The sequence below is a fragment of the Cottoperca gobio genome, chromosome 7, assembly GCF_900634415.1.
Source record: "Cottoperca gobio chromosome 7, fCotGob3.1, whole genome shotgun sequence".
NCBI classification, from domain to species: Eukaryota; Metazoa; Chordata; class Actinopteri; order Perciformes; family Bovichtidae; genus Cottoperca; species Cottoperca gobio.
Window position 1 is genome coordinate 9189536 of NC_041361.1, and position 13695 is coordinate 9203230.

Sequence of the window (13695 nt, forward strand, 5' to 3'; positions counted from 1 at the left end):
ACACTCCTGCTTCATTCAAACATGTACTGTTCTTATATCTTCCCCCTTGTGGCCATGAGCAGGCATGCACATGTCTGTGTGTACCAAACTTAGATCCTTATACGCTCTCTATGTGGTTTACTGGTAAGCTAGTAGTTTCAGTATCAAAGGTGTAAAGTTTACACCTTTGATACTGAAACTACTTATTTTAACGAAATCAACCCAAATCATTTTTACTTCCTCTTCGTCTTAAGTATTGCAGATAAGCCAACCAACTGTTTCAAATTTAAAAATGTTAGGTGTCAAACTGCACTTCAGTTTCAGTATAGTATAGCCACGAAACAATAACAATCTTTCTGAGAAGAATATCTTTATTTATTTATTTTTATTATAATTCCATATGTTTCTATTTAAAAAAATACTGTCAAGAGCCATTACAAAGGGTGTGTGTGTGTGTGTGTGTGTGTGTGTGTGTGTGTGTGTGTGTGTGTGTGTGTGTGTGTGTGTGTGTGCGTGTGCGTGTGTGTGAGAGATTGAGAGAGTGTGGCTAAGTGCAATAATAGTCTTCACAGTGAGGGAACAAATGATACCCACTTCCTCTCCTCACGGTTACTCCGCTCGCTCATTGCTCGCAGACATGATATGGGGGGCTTAAAATATCCCACCCGCATAAATAATTCATAAACCACAAAAAGCATGTTCCACAATCCATCCAGGTCTACATATTGCTTTTCTGATTCTTTGGTTCCCTTTTGTCTTTGTCTGTCTTTCTTTCCAGGTGTTTTTAACTCATCTGTCTCGAAGGTGGATGAATTATTTTCTTCTTGCAAGAACTCTATAAAGCACAGATTTATGGATGTGGTCACACTGGCTCTCTGGACACACACACACAAATCAGCTTTTTGTTTTTGTTCTTCATTCCTCTTAGTGTATTGATTAAGTATGCATCTGAAATGGATAACATAATGGGGTGGTGATTGGAGAGCATTAGCGGTGGATGGTTATATTTAGGAATTGTATACTCTCCTAAAATGAAGCTCACTAAAGACACCAGTACGTACTGGATTGAGGCAAAATATGATGATTAAGTAGGCCTTTTATTCTCCTGACGACAAATTTAAAAAAGCAAACCATAAAGCATCAAAGAAAAGAAACTGCAGACCTAATTTAACAGACTTTTACAAAATGTTCCTGCAATTCTTTCTCTTCCCCCTCGTCTGCTTTGTCTTTGTAATTGCCTACCCCGACTCTCTTTGGCCTATTTTTGTAACTCGAATGGAAAACAGAGCAGAAACATGGTGTTGGCAGTAACAGCTTTGGGAGGAATAGAAAAAAACAAAGAATTTGAGTGAGAGAAGAGCAAGGGATCAGGCCTGTTGAGACACGCAGTCTAAGCTTCATGGGAGGAGATAGCGCTACTCATGAATATGGATTAAGACGGGTGGAAAAACACATAAACAGGCAGAAACGTCCAGACTTGTGTGGCTGTGTAGCCTGAAAGCTAACAGTGAGATACATGGCATGGAATTTGTTTGATCTATAAATAATGAACTTTAAAAAATCAAGAATATATAAATAAATGTGAGGGTGTAATGTAGTTAACTGTACTTGAGACTAAAACATACATAAGAGAGCATAACAATTGGACATAAAACAAAATAAATACGGAACCTCCTCTTCATTTCTGATTTAACAAATTTTCTACATTTCTGACCTAACTGAACTGTGGTTATTCACCGCAGTTTGTAGATTCATGTTTAGTTTACTGGAAAAACACCAATGACTCAGTATGCCTAGGGAAAACTGTTATGTTTGTTAAAAGAGTGTCAGGGCAAATTGCTGTGGACAAAATTAGATGGGATTCTGGATAATTAAACAGTGTTTTTTCTTGAAACTGACTTTAGACTGTCACATTAACATATAAATGGAAACAAAATCAAATCTAACCACAACTAAAATTTAAGCGTGAACAAAGTGCAGTGCCACAAAATGCCTGCAGAGGGAAGCCTATACATACTGTGAGTTACTCCACATGTGACTCTGTAACAATCCGTGCTCAGTCAGACAGGAGCCAGACAGTGGCATCATGTCCCCACCCTGAAGCTGCATGCAGGTCCAGGGGTCAACCAGCGCAAGCATCTGTGCCAGACACATCCATTTAAACAGTGATGATAGGAGATTAATATGACAGTGAGCAATGCAGTGAAAAGCTCTTAATCAACCATGGGGAGTTAACCCTTTTGGCCTGCATGGCCCATATGAAATGCATTTTAGGTACTTACTAAGGGATATGAAATAGCACCTGCACCACGTTGACTGGTGTGGGTGGAATTAAAAATAATAAAATGTCAATTTTGAATGCAGGACTGGAAAGCATTAAAGGATAGGTTCACATTTTGTCAAATCCATCTTAAAACAACTCTTATGGACATTGAAAGAGTTATTGGTCTCTGCCATTGATTGCTCTGCCCGTACAGGCCGTGAAAAGATCCCTTCTGAAAGCAATTTCAATGTAAGTGATGGGGGACAAAATCCCCAATCCTCTTCTGTATAGTTCAACAGTTAAATCGAGTGGGTGTGCAGTCTTTCAAAGGTGAACTCCACTGATTGTACACATCAAAGTCGATCTACACGTTTGTGTTGAACAAACTACTGCTGCATATGTGGGAAAACACTTGTTTAGTATTGTTCAGAATTGAGATTAGAAATGTGAAGATAAAGTTATCATGACTGATGGTGTTCAAGAGAGCATAAGGGGCATACTGGCACAGATGTTAGGAAACAACCCTGTTTTAATCTCTTTAGTCTCTCTCTCTCTCTCCTCCCCCCCCCCCCCCCCCCCCCCCTCTCTCTCTCTCTCTCTCTTCCCCTCGAGATACATTTACACAGCTTTGGTTGGAGTACGAAGAAATCAGGGATTTTTCAAGCGGGGAATTGGCCAAATTAAACGTAATCATGTTGTTGTTATATCACTCTCACATCTGGCCCCAGTGTGATTGGCGGGGGCACCTCCGCCGTGCCTGCTGTCGGTCCGGTCAGCCCGGGGGAGACAGGACGCGCGTTGTGGTCAGTCGATCCAGTGCGCACTAACCATGAGTCCGGCACGGTCCGGGGCGCCAAACTTTCACCAACAACGCCCCGAAGTTTGTAGGATCGCACTGAAGGTAAGCCACCTCCCTCTCCTCGTACAGTATGTTACAACAAGTGCTACAGGTTCCTGAGTGATCGAGCGGTTGTTTTAATTTATTTTTTAATTCAACCAGCTGTTGCACAGTCGTGCTGCATGAGCCGCAGCACCGCTGTCTGCCGCCGGAACAACAGGAAAACCACAGCTTTCTTCTTTTACTGACCTCTTTTAGCTGACCTCGTTTCTGAAGGAATTGGAAAAAGGGAAAATGAACATTTATGCAAACAGATAGAGAGAATGGCTCTCTTTTTCCTAATAGGCTATATGTTATGTCCATCATTCCCTAAATGTACTTGTGCTTGTTCTACTACTGAGCTCACATTACTTTACAGCATCATCACCTGGGATGTTGCATTAGTTTTTACCCCTTTACTCCCAATAGTTTTCAATGATTTTTAAGATTGAAGAAAGGCAGCTCCGTCGTCTTGGTTTTTCTTGAACTGGAAACATTAAGACTTTAAACGGCTGTAGGGTTTAGTGAGTGCATCATTTGTGTTTCATGTTAAATCATGATCTGCAAAGTGGTTGATACAGCTGTCACAAACATGTAATGAAATAAAGAGAATGTTTAACTTTCAAATGGATGCCTCTGCACAGGGTAGTAGCTGCTCTTTTGTCTATATGCTTTTGCTCCTGTGCATGTCAAAACACTGAAATAAACTGGATATCCCTCTTTGAAATAATTCAACCATAGTCTGGTGCATGGTTACAGCCATCTCCACACATACCCCTCTTTGATTGAAGTTCAATCTGTGATTAATCTGCAAGCAAACTTTCTGAAGAGAGCATCTCATTCACGCCCTCATTTTCTCTAGAAACCCTCAAAACTCCTCTGACCCTCCATCCTCCACCCACCTGTCATGACATGCACACACACAATTTTGTGATCCATTAACACACTAGGTGGAGCAAAAGGTTTGTCTAAGGAATGAAAAATCTTTAACAGCAGAGTTTAGTGTTTTTTTGTGTTGCGACCCTGGTGGAAAGTGTTTTTTAAAATGTGTGCATACAAATAAAGTGTGATCTAGCTTTACTAATGATGGTAGTTTCCTACCTTGTGATCATCACCAACCAAAAGTCTTAATTGACCCTATTGTCTCGTTTAACACCATCAGCAGTCAGATTCTTATTAGCTGGTAAACATTGCTGTCCAAGTAAGTAAACTTTTACTGAGAGAGAGAAAAAGGGGTCAAAAGTGGTACAGTATGTGTGACATGGTAATTTTGTAAGCAGGTGTGTGTGTGTGTGTGTTACTTGTTTGTATGCCACATGAGATTAGTGTGTATGTAATGTAATAGAGACTCAGACCAGATGGCTATATTTTCCTCGTCTGGATCTAGCACAAAAAAAGGCTTCTACAAAATAACATGATATTTCTGTGAATGACAGGTTTAATCCCCACTGTGGAAGAGAAACGTCAGGGTGGGGTGGGTAGACGGTGGGACGGATGAGAGCGCTTGTTTCATTGCTTTTGAGGTAAAACAAAATGACGATATTTAACCTTTTGGCTTTGTGAGAAAAGAACCTGTTACTACTGTACATGACGATATTCAAAAGTCAATAGCAGCACAACATTGCTGGTGGAACAGAGGTGACACAGAGGATTGTATTGATTGTAAGGATCGATTGTATTTTGCTTTTTGGGCTACTGACAAAATTCAACAATAGATGATACATTTCCTCTGCCACCAAAAGGTTAATTGCAACACGTAGTTTCATCTCAAAGATAACATGTTCCCTGTTCAGTTATCCTTGTTTCACGTCAAAATCTTATTGTGTAAATATGTTGTGAAAGCACCAGTTGTCAACCCTACAATATCGTCGCGATATCGATATCGAGGTATTTGATTAAAGATATCGTAATATTAGATTTTCTCCATATCGCCCAGCCCTAGTTGTAGCATATGCTGGATGTTTTTTGATAGATCTTGACTTCTGGCAAGGTTTCTCTCACAGTTTCATTCTGCAGACAGACCCATACTGGCACATCCATCTCTGTGCCAGTAATTGAGAATTCCCCCGTCAAACAACAACAGTTGTTCTTATACCAGAACACTAGCATGAAATGTTTGTCCTTATCTATAAGTAACTCGACGCATGTGTTACTGCAGTGCAGTTGACTAAATGTATATATATAATGGCTTTGTAGCTTAGACAACATCTCTATTTATCTGAAATCAGAGCATCAGACAGAAGGCTTTCTGTTCGGTAGATGTTTATGTTGACTTCAGATTATTGAGAGCCAGGAGCTGCAGATATGAAATATGGTAAATGTTGTATTTCGGGCACAGCCCTAAACTTTGTTCCAGATGGGTCGGGGATTTTATTTTTGCAATGCAAGTAAGGGGTCTTCTTAATCTGTTGATGTATTCCTCTGATTTAATGAATGGCCGTGGTCTTCATCTGTTGGTAAGCCTGTATAACTGCCTCCAGAAGGCCTTCTTAAGAATGTCTTAAGAAGGCCTACTATGTGCTGTTTTTAGATGCTAGGTAGGAAGTGATTGTGGCTGTACTGTGCTTGTGATGTTGTTGCTGTTTAGTGTATGTGTGGGTGGGTGTGTGTGTGTCTTGTCAAAAGGCCAAGGGAGGATTTTGGTCCCAGCTGCTGTGCACTGGGACTTGGCCTGGAGCCTGCAGACACCCATGTCAGCATCAGCAGCTTACCTCGTATGAATGCCTCGCGGAGACTGCACCGCAAATCTGTTGCAGACCGACATATGGGCAATCTTTAGATTATTTTGAGCATGTTGTTAAGACATTTAATTTTGGCTCTTTTTAATGCAGTGTGACATCTGTTTGTCATCTGTTTGTGAGCAGTTTTAACATCCACTCCTGGAATTTGTCATAGTCCAGTCACTCTGGGATGGACTATGTGGACTTTGATCAAGCTGCAGTTTCTCTCGGAATAATCTTCTGTAATCAATAACAGCACAACAAAAAACCCAACTTCTATATCTTGGTGTTCACATCACATTTGTGTTTATACTCACAACTGTCCCCTAGAAACCACATTAGGAATTAAAATGACCCCAAGGCAAGGGGGCTATGAATGAGCAAGGTAAATGTTATGCATTTACGATAATGCCAATAGCATTATATAGTTATAATGAAATAACTACTGGAGTGATAATGATACCCCTACAGTCCACAGTAAAATGTAAAAAATAATTCCCATATTTATTCTAAAAGTATAAACAACATGTATGAGCAAAGTAAGTAATCAAGGTAAAAACAAGACAGGTACAGTAATTAGGGTTACAGAACCAGCAGTACTCTCACAGTCATCATCCATAAATTGATTTTGTCTAATTCAATGTAATTATTCACACGTTCACATTATAATCGTACATTCATACACAGCATAGTTTTTGCTTTAGAACATGTGATTTTTAAGTGTGTCACTGTGTGAGTGTTTCATCTATACTCACTTTTCTCTAAGGATGATCCACCGTGCAGCTACACACACACACACACACACACACACACACACACACACACACACACACACACACACACACACACACACACACACACACACACACACACACTCATACAGTACAAGCATACAGTATAGTGTCCTCTCATATAACTGCCACAAACTAAAGATCTTTGAGAGGCCATTTAGCATCTATTTTTAGCTTCATTAATGAGAGGCACTGTTTGGCTCTGGTTATGTGAACTGCATTACCAAATGGACATTTGTAATTCATATTTAAGTAAGTGATTTAAAAGCTCAAGAGAGAGGGATAAGGTTACAATATTCAAAAAATCTGTTATTTGGATAATAGATGTTTTGAATAATTAAAAATATATTCTTAATTGCCATCTGTATTACTGTCTAGAAATGCTAATGAATTATATTCATACACAACCTTTCTGCATTAGCAATATATGCTCAGTGGAAACATTTACTATGACTGCAGGAAGTGATGTGACATTTAAATAGTGAAGCACAAAGTGAGGGAGTGGAAGTCTGCGTGACATTTTAATTAGGGATGCAACTAATTGTAATCATTAGCGATTTATCCAGCAATTGTTTGCGCTACTAATCAATTAATTGTTTTAAAAATGTCAATAAATAGTGAAACATCAAAGTTAGACAGTCCAAAACCCAAATATATCCAGTTTACTCATACACTGTATGACAGAGAAAGAAGAAGCTGGAAGCAGGAATGTTTTGCATGAACATTTATTAAAACAATTTTTCTCTGCTTGAGGCTGAGGCTAGCATTTTGAGGCTACATAAGTACAAACAACACACCTGAATCTCCAACTCAATTATCAGCGGTTGAGTTGCATCGTGCATAATGTAGGTTTGACGAGAATGAAAAAAGCGTGAAATAAAAGAGACGATGAGTCTGGTTCTGATGCATCGTGATTGATCCTGTTTTCTTTAAATTGTCAATTTTGAGTCTGACAATGTTATAGGAGAGTAATGCTAAATCAGGGAAGTACTCTTTTAAGCTTACCTTAAATACACTAGTTTCTCAACATTCTCATAAATCCTGAAGTCCTATCAATCATAAGATGTTAAAAAGTAAGGTTTTGCTCTGTGTGTTCTGTCTGATAGATATAGAACTACATAGATATAGAACTACAGAGAAAGAAATACGTGACTCGGGCAGCCTTATTGTTCCCAATGTGTGTCTATCCGCGTTTTGGTGTGTGTTACATTTTGTGTTTGCCTATCTGTGATGGCTCGCTAGTATCTGTGTTGATCTGACAGAAGAGATCCCTCGGCTTATAGCACTGAGCTGCCCATCCGGCATTAATCTGCTTAATAGGTTCAAAACTCAGGTCCAAAAATACCAACTCTACTAACCAATGCACTCACACTCGCATAACAAACAAGAAAGGTCCAACATACAGTGCAATGTCAGCCATCTTTACTTTACCTTGAAGTGAGAATGCCTTCTGTGGTAGTTCATTACACAGAGTGAAAAGTTCACCCTAATGCCTTTTATACTTGTGTGAGCGCACTTAACAGAATCACCAACTGTGCTCAGCTGCAAACATCTGGCACACTGCAGATTTATTCTTGTGATAATGAATATTATTCAGTAAAGTGTGTTGGAATCTGGACTTTGTGATCTGGAAAGTGATAGGTCATTTAAAGGACATCATTTTAGGTTAGTTTATTGTTTATTAAGCAGGAGGCATGTACAATTAAAATAGCTTCATCAGTGGAAGCTTTAAGCATCATAGTTTAACAGCATATACATAGTTTATATGATATAAATAATGTATATTAGAGATCAGAAAAGACCAATAAAAGGTATTAAAGTCATTACAGTGACAGCAGAAAACTAAACCTGGAGAAATATGAAGCAAATTTCTACCAATGTTTGACATAGAGGACCTGATGTCCATTTCTATTAAAGTGCAGGATATTCACCAGGATCAGCTGCAAGCAAAATATCACTAGAAAATGAATGAAGCTTCAAGCCTGAGTGGAATTACTTTGGAGACACATGCAAACACAAAGACAAAAACACATGAGAACCCACCAAAAAGAAAAACAAGCTTCCAGTTAATGTCAGAGCGGACGGTTTAAAGGGACATAATGGCTGTTATTAACTGTATTTGTATCAGGCTTGACCGCTGTGACTCTTAAACCTTTAATGCTTTAAAAGGTCGGAAGCCAGCAGCCTCGTTCCTTCTCTTTTCAAGCGCCCCAAAGAGCTTCCAGGTCAACTAATGAAATGGACATAATGTGTCTTATCATGGGGAGGAGGCATACATGTGACTTACATCTGCTCAGTTGGAGAGACACAGCGTGTGTCTGTGTATTTTGTTTGCATGACTTGTACCTATTCTTCACATTACTAACCTGAATGGGGATGTAAATTATACGGGGATGCAGCTAATTTGCTGCACGTGAACGACACACGTTGAGACAGTAACAGCAGTGTTACAGTGGTTTACATAGCAACTCTTTTGTCGGGTTACTCCGAGCAAAACATTTTAATTCTAAGTAAATGTTATAAACAAAACAAAAATGTGTACGGTTCATGTTCGGCATATACATGCCTCTCTTGCTGCCATTTATAGCAAAGGATTGTAGTTAAGCTAGATGTGCATGAACATCTGTTCATGTTTACACATGAGGTAAAGTCACAGCTGTGAGCTTACTAAAGTGTACAGTAAATCAGCTCAGCATACTACACCATATTTCTGATTCAGATTTACATATTGTCCCACATGTTTGTTTGTTTTTCTACCAGTTGCATGCATGTCTGTATTTATGTGCACATGCAGCAAGAGATTTTATCTCATGTGTAGCATCCGCTATAACTCCCTGTGTATTAATAGCATGACAAGAATAGTCGGAGCACCATGGGTCAAGGTCACACGGACTCCTTAGTAGCATTTTGTCTTCACTGCTACAGAACACAGCTGCTAGTCTCTAGTCTCTTTCCATTCATATGTCAATGTATTATAGTACATTATATACTTTTATATGTATAATCATATTATATCTTAAATATCTGTCAATTTCAATATCATTACAGTAGGAAGAGTTTGTGTGTTGATGTTTAAGCATCCATACATATGCAAAAAGAAAGAGTAATATTGCCAATATGCATCCTGTAATTAATAAGCAAATGTACTGCATTCTGTCAACCTTTGACCTGGTGGCTCTGATAGTGTTGAATGCTCTTCCTATTGTATAAAAGTTCAATCTGAGGCCTTTAAAAAAGCACCTAAAGACCCACTGATCTAAACGTTACTTGTATAAAGCCTTTGTCTCTCCTCGTGCATGTTTTAAGGTCCGTTGTTTATGTTTTATTGTTTGTTTCTTTTACTGTTTTTACAATCCTATTTTTAATCCTTTTTATTCTTGTAAAGTACTTTGTAATTTCGTCATATGAAAGGTACTATGTATAATTAACTGTGCCTACTAATTTACAATATGATACAATGATTATAAAATGAGAATGACACAAAGAACTCTAAGAAAGTCCTACAGAAGAAATAAAAAAACAAGTTTGGCTGTGTTATTCATTTAATGTTGTAGCCCTGGAGAGGGTTCATCACCTGTTTTTATCATGACTAGTGATTCATGATGATGAATTTTTATTCTTGAAAGAGAACATGTTTCATCCATAACTTACATGACCAATTGAAGGGCATGAAACAGGATTCATTTATCTTCACCAGCAGCACAAATGTTGATGGAAATCTCGACATGTTAATTAAACAGGGTTGACAAGACTCTCCACAGTAGTTGTTCACACAGGCTCTATGAATTATGAGAGGCTCGTGGCAGCTTTCTTGCATGCCTGTGTGTACAAATATGTTTTACAGCGTGAGGACAGGGAGGTATGGTCGTGCCTCTGAGTGTCTCTTCGTGCTAAAAAATACTTGAGGTACCCCTTAAGAGATTAAATTTCTCCTATTTTAAATGCTCTAATGATGGAAGATATTGGACTAAACTGAAAAATGCATGTTCACAAGGTGTAGAGCTTAGAATGAGCTTAAAGAAAGAGTTGACGGAGGTGATAATAGCGGAGCTCAGATTGATGAGTTGAAAGTGAAAGGTGGAAAGCTGTGTGGGGTGAGGAAGGGAGCTTTGATTCAACTTGCCCATGTTGCTCTCTCATCATTCTCTCTTCCCAGTTGTGTTGAACATGTTAATGGAGTTGTTAAACATCAATTATTTATTGTGCAACTGTGAAGAAGTCAGATATGGATACGGCCTGCTTCTGTGTGTAGGGTGAGCAAGTCAAGCTTGGAGAGATCTGAGGATCTAATCGCACCGTTCCAGTCTAGAAGGCCTTGAGCACATCACCCAGATCACTGAGAGATGGCTTATGGCACACATGGCCAGACACACGCACACGCGCACACACACACACACACACACACACACACACACACACATAAACACACACACACACACACACATAAACATAAACACACACACAGACATAAACACACACACACACACACACACACACAAAAACACACACTTGCATAAAAGAAAATCATTGACGTGATATTGACAGATTTCTTTCTGCTGCTTTTCTTTGTTGTTCATTGTATGTGTGTGTGTGTGTGTGTGTGTGTGTGTGTGTGTGTGTGTGTGTGTGTGTGTGTGTGTGTGTGTGTATGTGTGTGTGAGTGTGTTTGTGTGTGCGCACCTTTTCCACAGCTCTAGTTTCTACTCCAGCATAAGGTTACCCAACGTAGTCTGTGTAAGATTAGTCATTCTGGTGATAATGAAGCAGCAGCAGAAAGCTGCAGCAGTGGCAGAACTTGTGGAATTTTTTCTTTTTTTATTGCACGCACATGGTCTGTAGACGTCATGCAAACGAAGGTAAGGTGCGTGTTGCTTGTTTGTTATTCTATCTATGAGCTTGTTTGGGCAGTTTATACAGAAGTTCCCATTACCTGTGTCTTCCTTTAACAGAAAGAGTGCAGGGAACAGCTTGGACAGCTTTCTAAATTATATTCGTAACCCAGAGATCCCATTTAACATGTCTTGAGTCAGATTTCACTCAGTTTTTAAGAGAAAGCAGACTCTTAACCTAAACATACCACTCTCAACAGATCTGTGGCACCACTGGGATTAAAGGTAAATAGCTGAATCAGTGCAAACATCTTGATCTGTTTCGGAAACCATTTGTCTTTTTGGAGTGTCAGAGCAATCGTACGTCTTTCCATTAATTTTTGACACAGACATATAAGGGTTGGCACTTCTTTCAGTTACTTAAGCAAAACATCAACAGCATATTCAATTATTGGAAAAACTTTAGGAATTAGCTGAGCAGAGCAAATTGGCTAATTTCCAGCAATTGATCCTAGAGATAGTCTCTTCTTCAGCTGCTTGTATTTTAGAAACATAAGAAAGTTGCGGTTGCTCAAAGGGTCATAGGATGTTGTTCAGGTCATGTGGTTTAGGAGGAAAGGAGGGTTTGATTTGATTTATCATTTTACTTTTTGTATGGCTTTTCATCATATCATTTTATCATGTTGCAACCCTCCTCTCTAACTGATTCTGTTCCCAACATCTTCTCATTGGACATCTATACCAGTATTGAATTAGCCTTCTTCCTGTGTGCAACACAATTTGTGTGTCTTTTACCCCAATTGCCATCTGTTTCCTCTGCTCTTGATAACCACCCCCTCCCCCCAATCCCTCTTTCCTTGTCAGGGCTGCTCTCTTATCATCCTGTCTATCCATCCACCCCCCTATAGTATCAACTCCCATTCCCTCTCATTGTCACTTTTCTTTCCTTCTCTTGCATTTTGTCCTCATCCCACCCAATCCTTCCACCCACATTCGTCGTCCCAACAATTTTCATGTCATCCTCCATATTCACTCAGCCGGTCCATCTCTCTCTCTCTCTCTCTCTCTCTCTCTCTCTCTCTCTCTCTCTCTCTCTCTCTCTCTCTCTCTCTCTCTCTCTCACACACAGCAGGATTGCTATCACAAGCACTGGTTTTAGATGGTGACTCATGTCTGAAGTCTTTAATTAAACATCTGCATCGGGCGTCAGCACTCGGTCACACACATGCACACACAGATGCACATTCAGACAAATGCATTCACAATAATGGATGCACACCTCAAAGAGCAGATAACTATTAAATGTGATCTTTGCTGATGAAAAGTCACACTAACGCTGTTAAGTTTAAATGCAGATATACTGTACATGGCACAATAGAAGCATAGTGGATTTATAGAAGAAAAATGTGACACAGTGCAGTTAAAATGTGATCCCTGGTGTCTTGGAGGAAGTCTGGCCCATGCTATCACTCTACAGACAGTTCATTATGCACTAATGTATGCATAGCCCCAGATACCCTGCACTGTCCTCACCGTTTACAGCCTGCAGTGGGTTCATTACAAGGTGTGGGATTTATAGAATACACTATGCACATACTGAACTCCTACAACTAAAATATAAACATACTATATACATTAGACAAGTGTGCACATTTGTTTGCAGTTCTTTTTAAATGCATGAGGTAGAGCAGGGGTGTCCAAACTACGGCCCGCGGGCCGCAGCAAATTCTAAAAGTATAATGGAATATGGCCCAGCTTGAATGTTTTGTACTTCTTAGTTCTAACACAGAAACACAGTTTTGACTTGCCAGCTTTTCTTAAAACATCACGTGTCTCGATTGCATGTGATGAGAGCACAGATGCGACAGACACCGCACAGCTGTTCATTTTTCTTGCGGAGAGTTGACGATAACTTTTGCGTTACGGAAGAGCTGCTTGGTCGTACGAGTCTAAAGGGCACAACATAATTCGAGCACGAGGACTTTACCACAGAGAATGTAAAGCTTTCCTGTCTGATGTCGATGCTGAATACGGGGACGCACTCCACCGTTCTGATGTGCGCTGGCTGAGTCGCGGCTCCGTGCTGCAGCGGCTTTATTCATTATTATTCAAACATTTTCTGTTAACTCTGAACAAAAGCAGATTGAGAACCAAAATGAGAGACAGCATCTCTGTGATGTCCTTCGTATCTCAAACACCAAACTTACTCCTGACCTGCATCATCCTTCATCCCCCC